Here is a 20696-nt window from a genome sequence, read left to right on the forward strand (position 1 = left end):
ACTGGATTTTTCCCTTGTTTCCTATCGGTAGATACTGGCAAAGTAAAATCATTTAATACAAAGTCCATTACGTTGAAGGTAGCTGAAAATTTCAAATTTCAGCATAGTTGCATGTTATGTCCTTATACAACCTGCGGAGTGTTGGATGGTGTGTACTCACAATACCACTATTGGAAACGATAAATTGATCAGTCTGGAATTTCATGTTTTAAAGCACTGGATTACCTCTAAGTTGGTTCTCTCAGCACGCCAGGACAAAGAATGAGCAGGAAGAGGAGGAGGAGGAGGAGGAGGAGGAGGAGGAGGAGGAGGGGGGGAAGGAAGTGTCTGCAGCTTGATAGAATAGTAACAACAACAAATACCACTACAAGAGAGAGTGTACTGTAATGTATTGAGAATCACTAAACCACAATCCTCGTAGTTGTTACAGCTAGATGCCTGAGATCGCTGGAAACACTCATACATCAGCTCACTCACCTCCCAGGCGTCCACACACAGCACACCCACCCACTTACACCGCCAGCGTCAGCACTCAGAGGACATAGAAAACTGCTGCATACATGGATGCTCATGTATGCCAGTGTACACCACTCTGGCCATGGAGGGCCTCAGAGAATGGCTGGAGTGGTAGAAATTTGTCCAGTGACAACACTTGGCAAGGATAGATACTGAATCGCGCAATTTACCACGGAGAATACAAGCATCACAGTCGATTGCGGAGACAGCCCGACACATGCTGAGTAAAAGCTTGCTATCCAGCTATCCAGAGGGTGCTAATACCGGGACGTGCCCTTGTGGCTGTGGGATAGAACTGACTAGCCAGCCGACCAGAACTTTTCTTTGTAGCCACTGTTCACGAGAGCCTTAAGCAGGAAACGTCCATTCGTTCTGGCCAAGGGCTACCTCCGCCACACGCCCCGCACGCCAAACAGTATCGTGCTACGAAACCGGCAACATATTAGCTCTGTAATTACAATTAAATATTACAATTGCAGCCCCAATCTGATGACATTCGTCAAAGAGTGAAGTACCGGAAATATCTCCCACTGATGGCTGTGGCTAAGGAAATATCAGTATCTACATTCCTCTTACGACTGGGCATAATTTGCCATAATTACCGAGTCCTATAATGAGTGATGTTAGTGCAGTTTTTATAGTCTGTAGTTTCTCTGTTGGATGGTACAGAATAACGAGGATAGACAGAATGTTTGGGTGACAGACATGAATGCACCATCTACATCTACGTATATACTCCGCTAGCCACCAAGCGGTGTGTGGCGGAGGGCACAATTCGCGCCGAAGTCATATCCCCCCCCCCCCCCCCCCCCCCCCTCTGTTTCACTCCCGGATCGCGCGAGGTAAAAACGACTGTCTGAACGCCTCAGTACGAACTCTTATTTCCCCTGTCTTTGAATGGTGATCATTGCGCGATTTGAAAGTTGGTGGTAATAATATATGCTCTACATCCTCGGTGAAGATCGGATTTCGGTAGTGAGCAGCCCCTTCTGTTTAGCGCGCCGTCTATCTGCAAGTGTGTCCCACTTCAAACTTTCTATGAGATTTGTAACGCTCTCGTGATGGCTAAATTTACCAGTCACGAATCTTGCCGCTCGTCTTTGGACCTTCTCAATCTCTTGAATCAGACCCAACTGGTAAGGATCCCATACAGACGAACAATACTCCAAGACTGGACGAACTAACGTATTGTAAGCTATTTCCTTTGTTTAAGGACTACATCGCTTCAGAAATCTACAAATAAACCGAAATCTAGAGTTCGCCTTACCCGTTACTTGTGTAATCTTATGATTCCATTTGAGATCATTTCGAATAGTCACACCCAGATACCTGACGGACGTTACCGCTTCCAAAGACAGGGAATTTATTTTGTACTCGTGCATTAATGGGGATTTTCGCCTTGTTATACGCAGTATGTTACACTTACTAATATTGAGAGATAACTGCCAGTCATTACACCACTCATTTATGTTCTGCAAATCCTCATTGATTTGTCCACAACTTTCGTATGATACTACTTTCCTGTAGACTACAGCATCATCGGCAAACAGTCTAAGGCCGCTGTCAAAACCATCAACCAGATCGTTTATGTAAATAGTAAAAAGCAGTGGACCTATTACGCTGCCCTGGGGCACACCTGAAGTTACGTTTGTTTCAGTTGAAGTCACCCCGTTCAGGACGACATACTGCTCCCTGTCTGTTAGAAAACTTTCTATCCAACCGCATATGTCATCGGATAGACCGTAAGCGCGCACTTTTTTTAGCAAGCGACAGTGCGGAACTGAGGCATGCAGATCTCCTTCAGGCTGCAGTATCTATATGTAGTTTGGAGATGCATCGCAATGCAGTAGCAAAGTCCTCGTCTTCCTTCCAGTTCCCATATGATGTGGAGTCATCCTAATTTTTCCTATATGAAACATCGCCGTAACTGCTCGTACTGTCTCTTCTACTACATTGTGTTGGAGTAGAAAGCTTCGTTTGGCGCTGGCCTTACACATTTAACATGGTTGACAGTACTATGACAACATGTTCTCATTTCTACCGAGTGGTCAAAACATAGTCCAGTCGCATTACTTCAGCTCACCCTGTTTCTCCCCGGGGTGCAAAACCTCTTAGATATAGCGGCCTCTGATTTCTGTTCAGTTCTGACTTACAATGGACCAATTGCATGGGCAAAGCTGCAGGGAGGGAGGGTCTGTCTCCACATGATTAATCGATAGACTTGATTCCAAATCACAGACAGAATTTTTACCAGAAAGCGTAACACTATAGATCTGAAAAGCCAGTATGTTGGTCATAGGATTTTGTACATATATTACAATTTCAATGTAGCGTTGCATTTTTAAGTGATTCCTCACATAGCACACCATCTACTGCAAGTGATTATTTTCAATCGACCATCATCCTCCCTCGCATATGACCCCATGGATATACTGCAGAACGTCCGTTACGCTGTTTACACGGTATCGAGAAATAATGTGCTACAAGTACTGTTTCTTAGCGTGTGAAATGTCTAGCAGCAGCAAGACGGAATTACAAATATAAGCTTAATGCCACGTTCTTTAGCCGAATCAGTTTCTAAATCCGCTGATAAGGGTGCTTTTATTACGAACTTACACCGCTGGCGACGTGCACCCTGCGATCACTATCTCTATTCAGTGTCAGGTATTTGTATGGAAGCAATACCATACCTCGATTTATAAAGCATGTATACTTCTTAAATGAATATCGTTAGCGATACTTGTGTGTCCTGTAGAACCAAGAACGCTTTTTATGCAGGGTGACCGTAACATTGTAGTACGATCGTGCTTGTAAGACGATTATGCCTCTCTTCCCTAAGACACTTTAGTGCCACTTGCAAGAAATGCAAATGAGCCATGTCCATCCATTGTGGATATTCGCTCACTATTATTTGGTGTCACCAGCATTCAGCTATTGGCGAAGTATTATACTTAGTAGGGGATGTGTGATAGATTTACTGTGATTGGCAGGCTTAAAAAGTTTGTGTTGGGGTGCAAAGCTATTGTGGCTATTTTTCCAACATGTACTAAGAAAATGGCTGTGTACGGTCGTATGGAAGGTATGGATTTGACGTGGGAGATTGCGATTTCCATGCACCAATAGCCATAAAGGGCGTGAACGATTCTACGTGGAAAATTATGTCGTCGGAAGAGCAATGTAGATATTGATATTTCCACAGCCACAGCCATAAGGAGGAGGTATTTACGATACTTCACTCATTGTCGATTGTCATCAGACTGGGGCTGCAGTCGTAATATTTAATTGTAATTACAGTGATAAATATGTGTCTGGTTTTGTAGGACGACACCATTTGGCGTGCGGAGCGTGTGGCAGAGGTAGCCTGTGGCCAGAACGAATGGACATTTCCTGCTTAAGGCTCTCATGAGCGGTGGGTACAAAGAAAAGTTCCGATTGGCTGACTAGTCGGTTCTTGTCCGCGGCCACAGGGGTGCCCTCTGGATAGCTGAATAGCGAACTGATACTCAGTATGTATTGGGCTGTCTCCGCTATTGCTTGTGTTGCATGTATTCTCCTTAGAAAATTGTGCGATTCAGTATCGACCACTGCCAAGTGTTGGAGATGGATATATTGATAACATCCATGTTCCTACCACTCCAAACATCACCGGATGCCCTCCATGGCTGGGGTGGTGCACTCTAGCATATACACTCCTGGAAATTGAAATAAGAACACCGTGAATTCATTGTCCCAGGAAGGGGAAACTTTATTGACACATTCCTGGGGTCAGATACATCACATGATTACACTGACAGAACCACAGGCACATAGACACAGGCAACAGAGCATGCACAATGTCGGCACTAGTACAGTGTATATCCACCTTTCGCAGCAATGCAGGCTGCTATTCTCCCATGGAGACGATCGTAGAGATGCTGGATGTAGTCCTGTGGAACGGCTTGCCATGCCATTTCCACCTGGCGCCTCAGTTGGACCAGCGTTCGTGCTGGACGTGCAGACCGCGTGAGACGACGCTTCATCCAGTCCCAAACATGCTCAATGGGGGACAGATCCGGAGATCTTGCTGGCCAGGGTAGTTGACTTACACCTTCTAGAGCACGTTGGGTGGCACGGGATACATGCGGACGAGCATTGTCCTGTTGGAACAGCAAGTTCCCTTGCCGGTCTAGGAATGGTAGAACGATGGGTTCGATGACGGTTTGGATGTACCGTGCACTATTCAGTGTCCCCTCGACGATCACCAGTGGTGTACGGCCAGTGTAGGAGATCGCTCTCCACACCATGATGCCGGGTGTTGGCCCTGTGTGCCTCGGTCGTATGCAGTCCTGATTGTGGCGCTCACCTGCACGGCGCCAAACACGCATACGACCATCATTGGCACCAAGGCAGAAGCGACTCTCATCGCTGAAGACGACACGTCTCCATTCGTCCCTCCATTCACGCCTGTCGCGACACCACTGGAGGCGGGCTGCACGATGTTGGGGCGTGAGCGGAAGACGGCCTAACGGTGTGCGGGACCGTAGCCCAGCTTCATGGAGACGGTTGCGAATGGTCCTCGCCGATACCCCAGGAGCAACAGTGTCCCTAATTTGTTGGGAAGTGGCGGTGCGGTCCCATACGGCACTGCGTAGGATCCTACGGTCTTGACGTGCATCCGTGCGTCGCTGCGGTCCGGTCCCAGGTCGACGGGCACGTGCACCTTCCGCCGACCACTGGCGACAATATCGATGTACTGTGGAGACCTCACGCCCCACGTGTTGAGCAATTCGGCGGTACGTCCACCCGGCCTCCCGCATGCCCACTATACGCCCTCGCTCAAAGTCCGTCAACTGCACATACGGCTCACGTCCACGCTGTCGCGGCATGCTACCAGTGTTAAAGACTGCGATGGAGCTCCGTATGCCACGGCAAACTGGCTGACACTGACGGCGGCGGTGCACAAATGCTGCGCAGCTAGCGCCATTCGACGGCCAACACCGCGGTTCCTGGTGTGTCCGCTGTGCCGTGCGTGTGATCATTGCTTGTACAGCCCTCTCGCAGTGTCCGGAGCAAGTATGGTGGGTCTGACACACCGATGTCAATGTGTTTTTTTTTCCATTTCCAGGAGTGTATGTGCATCCACATCTGCGGCAGTTTTCTCTGACCTCCGAATGTTGTCGTTGGCGGTGTACAGGCCGCAGGCACGCTGTCTGTGGACATTGGGGAGATGAGTGGGCTGTATGTTCGAGTGTTTTCAGCGACTAAGGCATCTAGTCATGATATCTACTAGGCTCGTGGTTTAATGCTTTTCAGTACATTACAATGTGCTCTGTTTTGTAATGGCATTTGTTGTTGTTACAACCTGTCATGTCGTAGACCCTTGCCTCCCCTCCTCCTCCTCCTCCTGCTCATTCTTCGTCATGCTGTACCGGAAAGAACCAACTTAAGGTTAATACAGTACTATAAAAACCCAATTGCAACATTGAATTCCTGACTGATCAGTTTATTGTTTCCAATAGTGGTACTGCGAGCACACAGACCAGTCCAACTCTCTGCAGATTGTTTAAGGACATTGGACGCAACTGAGCTGAAATTTGAAATTTTCAGCTATCTCCGATGCAATGGACTTCCTCAGTATTATGGATTATCCCCAGGGGGTCGTAATCCACTTAGCAGATCAATAGGTTAGAGACATGTCAATCAAAAGAGAACAGATGATTTGCCCCTGAATGTATTCTTGCCCTTGATGTATGCTTGTCCCTGATGTAGGCAAAGCGCACTAAGAGATTGTGCTAGAACGAACTTTGTCCACCTACTTCTGTAAATAATTAGATAATGAGTATGACTGAATTGATTATCAGTACAGGTTGTTGTTACCGTAGTATCATTCCTACTGTTGGTTTGTGTATGTTGATTAATGTTGCCATCTGTTTGTCAGTTACTGGCGGTACTATACATTCCTATCACGGGGCCTATTGTTATTAATTTGTTGCTTTTAGCAGCCACTGTCTCTAACTGTTCCAGATATTCAGTAAAAATGTCCACATTATCAGCAGGTGCGAAAATGATTCTTTTCTGCCAGTATCAAGGTAGTTTACCTATAACCACATTATTATAATTTCTGGTGTCAGCTTTTCTGTAAAATACGACAGACGTGAAAGCCACTTCCTAGAAAATTCTTTAATAGATTCTCGACCAGAAGTAGGCTTATCACCACTCAAAAATTTCCTAAATACGCCGTTCTGCTTATTATGCGATCACTACTCACTCAGATAAACAGATCTGAACTCAGAAAGCGTTTGACATCGTAGTATGACATCCGATGACCAACGCAGAGTATCCGCCGACAAGTGACTCCTAGGGAAAGGAATTTTCTCCCACTCAGACTACCCATTCGACAACACATCTTCAGAATCATTGCAGAACCCCAATGTGTGTGTTTGCTTGTCTGGATAAAACGGAAGACACTGTTTAAGTCAACTACTTGGACTTCTACTGTTTCTGCTTTGTCTTTTTCTGGAATTGTTCACATACCTTAAAACAAATTTGGATAAATGTAGCCCCACTTTGATTTTCAAGTCATGATAACTAGAATCAATCTTATAATTTATGTCATCTAGTTCTGAATTCATTTCCTCCTTTATTTCTTTATTACTGGTTTCCAGTTCATACTATAAACTATTCTTTAATTCACTGTTACGGCAATCCATTTAATTTTGCAATTCACTAATTTTAGATTCCATTTTATTTTGCAGTTCACTAATACTGGATTTTAGTTCTTCATTACCAGCTTGAATTTTAGCAAATAGCCACTGGATCCAGTCTGGTATCCCTATATTTACATTTTGCATTTCAGCCACTCACAATGGAATTTCTTACATTATCTGACTCGTTCGAATTCCTGAGTGATCAAATTCAGCGACTGTGTCTTATACTACCTTTGGCTTTATCCCTACTTTCAAATAATTCTCATTTTTTATTTTCATTTCTACCCCGTCATCGTCAGAGACTGGTTCTATTTTAGTTTTCTCATTACCATTTACAGCAGGCTCCATCTTTGATAATCCCTTAAAAGCATCAAATAAATACCTGAGGTACTCTTCACTTGACTTACTTGCTTCAACTCAATGAGCGATGCCGGCGCAGTGTGCCGACAGTTGTGATGCGACGTGTCGCGACATAATGGAGGCAGCAACAGCAGCTGCGGAGGCGTTATGGTGGAAGGTATCGTCGCTTACTGCCGTAGCGCCTGGAGGTGGGGCTGAAACCGATGGGTGCACGCAGTAGCTTGTATACGCATGCAGCACCGTGATGACGCCCCGTCTGCCTCAGCACTCAGTACAGATGGTGGCTGCAACGTCGGAAAGTAATTGAGAAACATGCTGCCCATAATCTCCAGTCAACAAGTCTACAACCTAGCTCACCGAACTGGAATAGAATGTTGTAACTCTCCATTTGTAATCAAAAGGAGTCGGGAACTATGGCGATAAAGGAAAGTATACTGTTTAAAAAAATAGTATATTCAAGGAAAGTTCATACCCAAAAATTAATATTTGTGAAATTCAGTAAAGTTTTTGTGTCATAATCTACCCTCCATACAGCTCAGAGACGACCTCTGCTCGAAGTGTCAAGTATTCCTAATTATTGCTCCCTCTGTTAATGAAGTTCTGGTAACTGCCTATCTTAACCCTAGAACACTAAGGGGAGGAAAATGTTACATTGCTGTTAAACCATCGTAAAGTTTACTACTCCACACTTAAGAAGTCATAATTTATAGGTTATGCATTAGTCAACAACAAATATTAGAAGTCCCGTGGTATGATACATACCAAATCATGCACAAAATGTCCTGTTTCATACCTTACGCCAATTTTAAATTTTACGAGGGTTTAGTAATCTAGGCCGGCCGCTGTGACCGAGCGGTTCTAGGCGCTTCAGTCCGGAACCGCGCTGCTGTTACGGTCGCAGGTTCGAATCCTGCCTCGGGCATGGATGTGTGTGATGTCCTTAGGTTAGTTAGGTTTAAGTAGTTCTAAGTCTAGGGGACTGATGACCTCCGATGTTAAGTCCCATAGTGTTTAGAACAATTTGAACCATTTTTTAGTAATCTAGGTTTAAAAGAGGTGAATAAGCTGCGGCACTTGGCACACAGTTTCTGCAACACTGCATGTGGCGCACGATATAAAAACATCGAAACTAAAACACAGGCTTTCCAGTAAATTATCAGTTCAAGAAAGTTCACCTCTAAACATCTGCATAAAAATGTATGATAACTAATTCGATCGATAAACAGTGGTCTTCAAGGCCATCTGAGGTTTAGCGTACGTGGTCGCAGAGAGAATTGCGGCACATCCTGAAGCCTAACGAGATTCATCACGGGTGACTGATGACGATAGAACGAACTTCTATTTGCCACTATGGTGGTCATTTTATACTGTTGGTGCGTTTTCCCTCTGGGCGGCAAACAGAACACCTGTAGTCAGAACGCCTTAAGCACCTATCACAGTACCCAGATGCCACCGTTTCTGACTACAAGACATTACATACCGTTATCAGTTGAAGACTAACAACTTCTCCAAGTTTTCTATGAGAAATAATGCACTCTATGTATGTTCCTAAGAGATATCAGATCACTCTGAATTTCCGACTTCTACAGTTTTTCTAAAGAAAGACGTCTGAACTGTCTTTACTCTACCGTCTGCACCAGTGTAAGGTTACATAATTATCTTGGAATTTGGTACAACTCTGTCGTTACGTGTAATGAACGTAGTGCTGTAAAGGCTAGTTAATCTATCAAGATTTTCAAAATTTAGTACAAATATCAAGTTTTACTTAATAACTTGGAAAATAATGGAAGTAACTTCATAAATACATCTACAGCATGTATTTACATAAATAATAAGCTAAATCCACAATTGCAACTTTCTGTCTTTAATGTTTTGCTCTTATGAAATTTCGTAAAAGGTGGATATTTGTGGAAACTAATAAGCGGATCGTGCTGAAACTCAAAATATGTAACAGTGGTATGGTTTTACATCATCTGCTAAAGTATTGTGACATTATATCAGTTTTTTGTTTTTTTTTTTTTAACCAGGGACCTAGAAACGACGGAGAGTCTCCGTCACCGCCGCAGTCGCAGTGGTCCGCAACCCCACGACGACTATCACAGACCACTTCACCCCTCCGCCGCCCCATACCGAACCCAGGGTTATTGTGCGGTTCGGCCCCCGGTGGACCCCCCAGGGAACGTATCACACCAGACAAGTGTAACCCCAATGTTTGCGTGGTAGAGTAATGGCGGTGTACGCGTACGTGGAGAACTTGTTTGCGCAGCAATCGCCGACATAGTGTAGCTGAGGCGGAATAAGGGGAACCAGCCAACATTTGCCGAGGCAGATGGAAAACCGCCTAAAAACGATTCACAGACTGGCCGGCTCACCGGACCTCGACACAAATCCGCCGGGCGGATTCGTGCCGGGGACCGGCGCTCCTTCCCGCCCGGAAGTATTTAATTTTACTTTATATCGTTGCACAATTTTTTGTCTGAATTCTCATTCACACCTCAAGTGCGGCCTACTTCACCTTGGCCAGGTGATGGCGAAGCACTGATCACATTTGCTCGTCACCATTACTATGTAGCCATAGTGCTTTCTTTCCTTCACGGCATGCCACCCATTTAGCATGATTCCCTGCCACAACATTTGATCTCTGTTATACAAATCAAGCAAATTCGCAGTTTTCCGCCTAAGAGCAGTGTTAATAATCCTGAATTTATTTTAGACGTACGGAAAAAAAATATTTTAGTAGCATACAGCCACGAGAGATGGGCGGATAACTGAAGGTACACACCTGGCTCTCGCAACCCAATAAATCGTTTGCGTTAGAGGATTGCATCAACACTGGTCACTCCATCTTGTAAGACAATATCCACATTATAGTGGCTATTTCAACCATTTTGGGACTAGGTGGTGAAAGAAGCAATGGAAATTTGACGCTGGAAGGATGTAATTATAGGAGATACCGGTTTCAAGCTGAACACTTCAGGGAATACAGTGCTTTCCATGATTGAAATATATGTTGAAGGAATGGAGTTTCTGTGGCTACACATCGAAATCGAATGGATTAGACAGCATGAAGGTACACATACGTTACTGGTTATCTATACAAATTATAAAAACCCTGACTGCGTTTTCCTGTCTGTATGTGAATGCTAATCTCAGGAACTACTGTACGGATTTTGATACGGTTTTCGTTAATAGAGAGACTGATTCACGAAGAAGTTTGTGTATATGAATTATTACCCTCACCCTGACAAGTCATCTGATCTTAGATACTCAGTGCTATCCGTACGAAGCCGGGGCAGGTCGTTAGTTTGTTTATAAATAACACTATATGTGTTACTAGGTGTTGACAGATGTGAAAACTACCGAGCAATCAGTTTAATAAGCCACAGCTGCAAAATACTAACACGAATTCTTTACAGACGAATGGAAAAACTAGTAGAAGCCGACCTCGGGGAAGATCAGTTTGGATTCCGTAGAAATACTGGAACACGTGCGGCAATACTGACCTTACGACTTAGCTTAGAAGAAAGATTAAGGAAAGGCAAACCTACGTTTCTAGCATTTGTAGACTTAGAGAAAGCTTTTGACAATGTTGACGGGAATACTCTCTTTCAAATTCTAAAGGTGGCAGGGGTAAAATACAGGGAGCGGAAGGCTATTTACAATTTGTACAGAAACCAGATGGCAGTTATAAGAGTCGAGGGACATGAAAGGGAAGCAGTGGTTGGGAAGGGAGTAAGACAGGGTTGTAGCCTCTCCCCGATGTTATTCAATCTGTATATTGAGCAAGCAGCAAAGGAAACAAAAGAAAAATTCGGAGTAGGTATTAAAATCCATGGAGAAGAAATAAAAACTTTGAGGTTCGCCGATGACATTGTAATTCTGTCAGAGACAGCAAAGGACATGGAAGAGCAGTTGAATGGAATGGACAGTGTCTTGAGAGGAGTATATAAGATGAACATCAACAAAAGCAAAACGAGGATAATGGAATGTAGTCGAATTAAGTCGGGTGATGCTGAGGGAATTAGATTAGGAAATAAGACACTTAAAGTAGTAAAGGAGTTTTGCTTCTTGGGGAGCAAAATAACTGATGATGGTCGAAGTAGAGAGGATATAAAATGTAGACTGGAAATGGCAAGGAAAGCGTTACTGAAGAAGAGAAATTTGTTAACATCAAGTATAGATTTAAGTGCCAGGAAGTCATTTGTGAAAGTGGTTCAAATGGCTCTGAGCACTATGGGACTTAACTTCTGTGGTCATCAGTCCCCTAGAACTTAGAACTACTTAAACCTAACTAACCAAAGGACATCACACACATCCATGCCCGAGGCAGGATTCGAACCTGCGACCGTAGCAGTCCCGCGGTTCCGGACTGCGCGCCTAGAACCACGAGACCACCGCGGCCGGCTTTGTGAAAGTATTTGTATGGAGTGTAGCCATGTATGGAAGTGAAACATGGACGATAAATAGTTTGGACAAGAAGAGAATAGAAGCTTTCGAAATGTGGTGCTACAGACGAATGCTGAAGATTAGATGGGTAGATCACATAACTAATGAGGAAGTATTGAATAGGATCGGGGAGAAGAGAAGTTTGTGGCACAACTTGACTAGAAGAAGGCATCGGTTGGTAGGACATGTTCTGAGGCATCAAGGGATCACCAATTTAGTATTGGAGGGCAGCGTGGTGGGTAAAAATCGTAGAGGGAGAAAAAAATGGTTCAAATGGCTCTGAGCACTATGGGACTTAACAGCTATGGTCATCAGTCCCCTAGAACTTAGAACTACTTAAACCTAACTAACCTAAGGACATCACACAATACCCAGTCATCACGAGGCAGAGAAAATCCCTGACCTCGCCGGGAATCGAACCGGGAACCCGGGCGCGTGCAGCGAGAACGCTACCGCACGACCACGAGCTGCGGACGTAGAGGGAGACCAAGAGATGAATACACTAAGCAGATTCAGAAGGATGTAGGTTGCAGTAGGTACTGGGAGATGAAGAAGCTTGCACAGGATAGAGTAGCATGGAGAGCTGCATCAAACCAGTCTCAGGACTGAAGACCACAACAACAACAACAACAACATATGTGTGAGCGGAGTTACCATACCCAGCCGCCACGCAAACAGTATCATAACGGTGGTGAGTCCGATAGCAACACTGTTAACTGCATTCCTTACAGGGAAAACAAAGGGAAAGTACTACAAATTGAAGGATTTAATTCGTGCCATTGTGCCAATTGTTCGCCAGTGACAGCTGTCGGTAAATCACATTCATGAGACACTGCGTCTCCTTTATCTGTATCGAAGTGAATGCTAGTGTCGCACCAAGAAGATTCCAAGCGGTTACGGGACTTAAAAATGTCAATGCGAGAAACGGTCTTCTTTCTATTTCACCAGAGATACTGATCATTTTCAGTTCAAGTGGTTACGGAAACAGGATTCTACCACAGATGCAACACGAATTTTTTGACCGATCTTCATGAGTGTATTTCAGGAAACACGGAGGTTGCTGCGGAAAACAACTAACTCTTCAATAACGTGGATAAAGTACGTTTTGTTACAAATTAACAGTTTAAAATTTCGGACATAATATGGAAAAATCGTACTTCTTAACACTTTTACACAAAACTAAAAAATCAGACAATCGATAAAGAATGCCATTTAATTTGCAAATGATCTCTTTGTGCCGAAGGAACTCAGTATTATACATAGTTAGATATAAGCCTTGTACGTGTCGCTGGATTAGAGCTGTGTAGTGCACCTACAGGTGTTACAAAGAACGAAGATTTCTGCAATATTTTAGTCTTATGGTACATTGTGCAAATAACAAAAAAAAAAAACATGGTTACGTTGTAGTTGCACAGTGTCATAATTTATTACCTCTCGTGAGTGGTCTCGACTATTCTGAGGTGGTACCATGAATTTACAAAGCGAGAATTATAAAACAGGCATAGATGGTAATCGTACAGTAATCAGTCATAGCAGTGATAGCAACTTGATTTACATGACATCGGAGTACGTTACATAGTGGTAAGTCTCTCTGCAGCTATATTTCTGTGAAAGAGGTGAAATTTTTCATCAAGTAGTAGCAGATGAACTCAGCAACACGTATGATCGATTGTATATAAGGTGCAATTTCCATCCTGAGCATGATCTATACATGGAAATTTATTAACACAGAGAGGACAATCTACTCGCAGGGTATGTTGTCGTGGCTTTCAGTCTGAAGATTGATATGATGCGGCTCTGCACATTAGACTACTACGTGGAAGCCTCTTCATCCCTGCTTAACTACTGCAGCCTGTATCCATCGGAACCTGCTTGCTGCAGTGAAGCCTTGGTCTCCCTCTAGAACTTTTATCCTTACACCCTAAAAAAGAACTGCATTCCAGATCAAACATTTGTTAATGTCTCGATTTATGTTTTATCAGCCTACCCCTTTTTTTACATGAAGGTGTGCCACAAATTTCTTTTCTTCCCAGTTTGATTCAATATTTCTTTATTTCTAGTTCTCAGCGTTCTACTACATCTCCACATTTCAAATGCTGTTTTCCTCTTCTTGTCTGTACCATTTACAGTGCACGTTTCACTTCGATATATGGCTACACTCAGACAAATACCTTCATAAAGGACTTTTTAAAACTTAAATTTATATTCATTGTTGAGAATTTTCTCTTTCTCAGAAACACTTTCCTTGCCATTACCAATCTGCGTTTTATATTCTCTTCTATTCGACCATCACCATTTAGTTTGCTACCCAAATAGCAGAGCACATCTACAGTAGAGGGACTAGGCCGTTTCTGGGGCATTTTGTTAGTGTGGGTTGCCTACATCAGGGGTAGGTCTGCACTCATGGGCAGACCTGTTGTTCTCCTTTGATAGACAGATACCTATTGTTCTGCTAACTGATTTTCCACGTTGTTTCACTTAACCTATTGCACCCCCCCCCATCCCCTCCCACTCCCCTCCCACTCAGGAAACGCACAACCCCTCGCTCCTACAGGTACACTTTCAGGTCTGAGTTAACCTATTGTTCTGTTAAGTGCTTTTCCATGTCACCCCCATTTCCTTTCGATTGACAGGCACTTAACCTACTGTCCCACCACTCTCTACCCCTCTCAAAAACCTCTCCATCCCTCGCTGCTACAGGTACACCTTCAGGTCAGAATTATTGGAATAGGCCCTCCCCTCATATTCTTATGAGTGTGATTGACTACTTAACTAATATGATCAATTAATTAACCTCCCTGGTGGGAAAGTGCCACGCCCCTCTGGTGGGAAGTTCAAATTCCATCAGGACAATGCAACCTCTATTAACCTAAGAAAACGATGGGAAGATAGGTCACATTGATTACTTAATAAAATTGATCAAGTATTAACCTCTCTGGTGGGAAAGTGCCACTCCCCTCTCGAGGTGGGAAATTCAAATTTTGTCAGAATTTCGCGAGCGCCACGCCCACCTGGACGTGGAATGAAATATTTAGTCTCGAGCACCATACTCACGCACCGCCACGTCCCCTTACCAACCAATGTTGGTGGGCTAATGTGTACTAACGTGCACTAACATATACTAATGTGCATGAATGTGCACTATTGTGTACTAACATGCACAGTGCACACCCTCATACAAGATGGCGGCCGTGACGTCAGTTTATGATACAAGTGCTACACCCCCGTGGCTGGAAGTTTGAATTTTGGTGGGAAGAAAGGGCACCTCCACTAACCTAAGTCATCTGACCACCATGTCTTCCTAGGAATTGGCGGGAAAAAGACTCAGTTGGTCGATAATTTGGAGGGAATTCGATTGCTCTGTGTGGAATATTGTTTAAACAATTTAGACAATGTGTGGAATATGTGGAAATGGTATATTGTTTATTTATAAAAAAATCAGTTTATGGGGGTTCGATTTCTGTTGCTCATCATTCTTGGCTGTTTGGGAGCATGTAGATCTTGCAAGAAGCACTTATATGGGGCAAACATGTTGCATAACCTAATGTTAGGCCCTGTACTCTGGGTGTCTCAACCCAATGTTTGGAGAAGCACCACATGTGCATCTAGCAAGTGGAAGACACGTTTACCGGATCTCTAGACATGAGAAACACCTTAGTTGACCTTGTAAATTATAAGGATGATTTGGAATCTCCTACATGACCGGCATCGATATTCTTGAGTGGAAATATCAGTTTTCTCTATTTTTCTCGAGTTTCCACGTATATATCTTCCAGACGTGACAAGTTTCTAGGTAGTCAGTGGTTTACAGCTTGCTCCCACCTAGCTGCAGTTTCGGGTTTTGTAGAGAAATAATTTCCAGTCTATATCTTCAGAATTATGTTGCGTGAGCAATCGGTAGGATACTGCTGTGTGCTTGATATCGAGAAGTACCGCGAAAATGGTATAGTATTGTGGCGAACCATGTGAAAATATGTGTGTTCTTGTAATCCTCAAGTCTGGAGATGTGTATAGAAAAGCGGGCAACCAAGAAGGTCTGGACCAGAAACAGTAATGTGTTTATGCCCAGGGCAAACGAATTTGTAGAACAGTTCTGAGAGTGACTTCGGTCCACTGAGAGCACTCTGGTCATCCGTTGGTGTTCGATGACCGCTGACCTCACATGGAAGTATCCAGTGCTGCGAGGAGTATATATGGTGCTGTCTCTCTTTGCGTTAAATGTATGTATAATGTAATAGGGAGCAGTGTAATTGAGTAAGAGTCTTTCCGTATTTTACGATATGTGGAGTACGTTGCATGGTATAATTGTCGATGCATTATAGTGATCTGTAGAAAATACAATCATAATGCTCTATTCATTCACAAGACCTCCATTGTGCCAGGACATAGAGGCTTCTACAAACAGATTTGAACAAGATGGAGACAAGGTATGTATGGAAAGTTCTGAGAAAGCAAGTGTTCAAAAACAAGTTGTAGCAGACCGTCGATCTCTGGTGGGGATGGCGTCACTCATGCGCCACTGTGGCATTAGGACATCTCCAGACCTGTAGCTGTAGGATACCGAAAATTGTGGCAATTGTTTTCTCTTGTGTAAGACAGTACTTCGAATTCTGTTTGCATAATTGTTCTGATTTCCCCATCTGTGCTTAGAGAGTGCTCTCTTTCCAAACAACAAGAATGCTTTTATGATTAATGGTGTTTTCGTGAGTATTTGCAGGCCTTTAGCAGTGAGAACGTTTGCGTATGTTGAAAGCAGGAAGGGTAACACGTGATGAATGGGCTGCCACGTTATTCTGCGCTATTTTCGTGAACAGGTTCTGTTAGGGCAAGAATTTCCGAGCATACAAGCCGAGACATCACGAAAACTTCTACAAAAGCGCAAGTTAAGTATTTCTCAGACGCTATGCAAATTGCAAGAGTTTGCTATAGGTACTGAGATTCGTTCCAGAACCACAGCCGTCAAGAGGAGACATTACCTGTACATCGATTGGTGTCAGACTGTAGCAGCAATAGTAATATTTAATTATAGTTACACTGGTAAATATGTTTATGGCTTTCAATATTCTTGCGAGTCTTGTATGTATTTGACAATCTGTAGATAACTTTTGTGGTGTTTAACTGTCAATGAAATTTAGCGATCTGTGCAAAATAATTTTACTGCTGAAAGTCTAGTCTGTAGAAATGAATGGCGAAAGGTTCACTAGGAGCAATGCACCCTCTGCTATTCTGGGAAGTATTGCAACATCTCTCTCTCTCCATACAGGACCATATGCATCATCCGATATGAGACAGACGTGAGCATGCCTTGGAGTTCTGTGACGTTGGTATAACACCCAAGGAATTCTAACTGTATACACGAAAATAGACCTAACTTTCACCGACAGCGGCGTGAAGGCGATGGGTTGTGCTGGCTTACATCCAGTGGTGGTTCACATTGTCGGCAGCGGCTGCAGCGGGAGTGGCGACGACGTTGGGCGACGAGTGGTTAAAAAAAAGGCTCTGAGCACTATGGGACTCAACATCTTAGGTCATAAGTCCCCTAGAACTTAGAACTACTTAAACCTAACTGACCTAAGGACATCACACACACCCATGCACGAGGCAGGATTCGAACCTGCGACCATAGCAGTCCCGCGGTTCCAGACTGCAGCACCAGAACTGCACGGCCACCGCGGCCAGTGGGCGACGAGTGGTGGGATGTGTTTTTTTTTTAGCAATCGTTTGTTTAAACTATATTCCATCAGTTTCACCGACCAACAGGATGCTGCAAGTTAAGAAAAACTACTCCATTCATGTGAAGAATACTGATTTAATTAATTTGCATAATTTTTTTATGTCAATGTGGTGTTAGCAGTACAGTAGTTAATTGGAGGGAGTGTGTGAGTGGGTGACTTGGAGCAGAAGAGCAGGTTATTTGCAGAACACTACATTAATTTGCATAATTTTTATGTCAAACGAATTACAATAGTTTAAGGGGGTGGGTAACAAAGAAGAATGTGCCAGAAATGGCATTGAAAAGCATGTGAAATTCAAAAATTGTACCAGAAAATGGTGGGAGGACATAGCTGATTACTTAGCTTGGTATCAAAGGTGGTACAATTGTTTAAGTGCGGTGACATGGAAAACCACTTAACACAACAGTAGGTTATGTGCCGACAAAGGCCCAAACATTAGGTTAAGACACCCAGAGTACAATGCCTAAGATTACGTTATGCAACATGTTTGCCCTATGTAAGTGCTTCTTGCAAGACCTACATGCTCCCAAACAGCCGAGAATGATGAACAAGAGAAATCCAACCCCCAAAAACTGTTTTTTTAATAAATAAACAACATACCATTTCCATATATTCCATACATTGTCTAAATTGTTTAAACGATATTCCACACAGAGCAATCGAATTCCCTCCAAATGATCGATCAACTGAATCTTTTTCCCGCCAGTTCCTAGGAAGAGAGGGCAGTTGGACGACTTAGGTTAGTGGAGGTGCCCTTCCATCCAGGGGGGAGGGTGTGTGGCACTTGCATCATAAACTGACATCACGGCTGCGATCTTGGATGAGGTTGTGCACTGTTCACGTTAGTACACGTTAGTGCACCTTCGGCACATTAGTATGCGTTGGTGCATGTTAGTGCTCGTTGGTACTCTTTAGTGCATGTTAGTCCACCAACATGAGTTGATAAGGGGATGTGGCGGTCGGTTGAGGAACATGGTGCAGACTAACTATTTCATTCCAAGTCAAGGTGGATGTGGCACTCGCAAAACTCTGACAAAATTTGAATTTCCCACTTGGGAGGGGGGTGTGGCACTTTCCCACTAGAGAGGTTAATTAATTGATCAATTTTATTAAGTAGTCAATGTGACCTATCTTCCAGCCTTTTTCTTAGGTTAATAGAGGTTGCATTGTCCTGATGGAATTTGAACTTCCCACCAGTTGGGGGTGGCACTTTCCCACCAGAGAAGTTAATTAATTGATCAAATTAATTAAGTAGTCAGTCAAATGGATAAGAATGAGAGGGGGACCTATTCCAATACTGAGACCTTAAAATGTACCTGTAGCAGCGAAGGGTCGAGGTGGCTAGGGGAGGGGTTGGTGTGACAATAGGTTAAGTGCCTGTCAATCAAAAGGAAATGGGGTGACATGGAAAAGCACTTAACAGAACAAATGGTTAACTCAGACCTGAAAGTGTACCTGTAGTAGTGAGGGGCGGGAAGTTTCCTGAGGGGGAGGGGAGGGAGGGGGGTGGTGGGGAACAATAGGTTAAGTGCAGTGACATGGAAAACCACTTAGCAGACAATAGGTTAGTACCTGTCTATCAAAGGAGAACAACAGGTCTGCTTCTGAGTGCAATCCTGCCATTGATGTAGGCAACCTGCAGTAACACATTGCGCCAGAAATGTCCTAGTCCCACTACTGTCTACTACTTTCTGTGGCTCATAATCCCTCAACATCCCCAATTTAATTCGACTGTATTTCATTATTATTGTCTTGCAATTGTTGATATTCGTCTTATAACTCTCTTTTCAACTATTGCTTCCTTTTCATGTCCTTTGATTCGTATGAATGTAGTCTGGTTTCTGTACAAGTTGTACATTAATTTTCGCTCCTTGTATTTTATCCCTGCTACCTTCAAAATTGTAAAGAGTGTAGAGTCATCATTGCCAAAAGCTTGCTCTAAATCCACGAATGTTATAAACATATCATTGTCTTCCCATGGCCTGCCTTCTAAGATAAGACATAGGATCAGTATTGCCTTGCATGCTCCTACACTTCTCCATAATGGAAACTTTTCTTCCCCCGAAATCGTCTTCTACCAGTTTTTCCATTCTGATAACAATGTTTCGTGTCAATATTTTTCATCCATGACTTATTAAAGTAGTTGTTAGGCAATTATTTGCACCTCTCATAGCAATCAACGTTATAGATGGTTATCATCGATAATGCTAATTATCGAGAATTATTATCGAAGTACGGGTATCATCGTATAAGAGTTAGTAATTATATGCAAAAAACGCATCTAATCGTTACATGTACAATATGTACTTATCCAGCAGGTGCTGTTAACAACTTTCTAAAAAGTGTATTAAGAGTAGACTGTCAACTCGTGCAAAGGATGCATGTTGTGTTTAGTGTTGGACCAGATGTGCATTTACACCTGTACGCCTTGTGCACCGTCGCCGTGTGCCTGTATTTGTCTCTCACTCAAGAAAAAGCCAGCCTTTAGCTGCAACCCTCTTTCTCGTCATTTGAACATGTGTCGTTCCGTACCCATCTAGAGAGAATCACGCATGCTGTTACCGTAAGTGTCGCCGCAGTTGGTAGTTGAAAGGATAAAGGTGGCGACGAGTTTACTGTTTAACCTTTGCACTTGTTATTTCTAAGTAATGCTTCAACTGAATCGTTTAACAGAGAGAGGTAGCGAAACAAAGCAGCAAACATACAAAACTGTGGACATGTCCACTATGTGTACATATAGTGTACGACCGGTGAACATGCAATAATTCTTTTGGTGACCGAGGACGTTGTACTGAACAACATTACATCAGTTTTTATGCCAAATGCAGACTAATAATTATAGCTATTACGAGATGTATGTTTTTAGGTTGGGTGGTACCTACGCTTAGGCACACAGACTGTGTCGCCTGGCCACCAAGAGCTGTTGCAGGACGATTTGATTCACGGATCCAGT

At 43.5% G+C, this 20696-nt stretch overlaps 1 protein-coding gene across 1 annotated transcript in view; it reads left to right on the forward strand.

The window, feature by feature from the left end:
* Positions 1-20696, forward strand: part of LOC126183980 (uncharacterized) — a 148138-nt gene that overhangs the window by 42781 nt on the left and 84661 nt on the right. The gene's annotated exons all lie outside the window — the stretch shown is intronic.

The sequence above is a fragment of the Schistocerca cancellata genome, chromosome 4, assembly GCF_023864275.1.
Source record: "Schistocerca cancellata isolate TAMUIC-IGC-003103 chromosome 4, iqSchCanc2.1, whole genome shotgun sequence".
Taxonomy (NCBI): domain Eukaryota; kingdom Metazoa; phylum Arthropoda; class Insecta; order Orthoptera; family Acrididae; genus Schistocerca; species Schistocerca cancellata.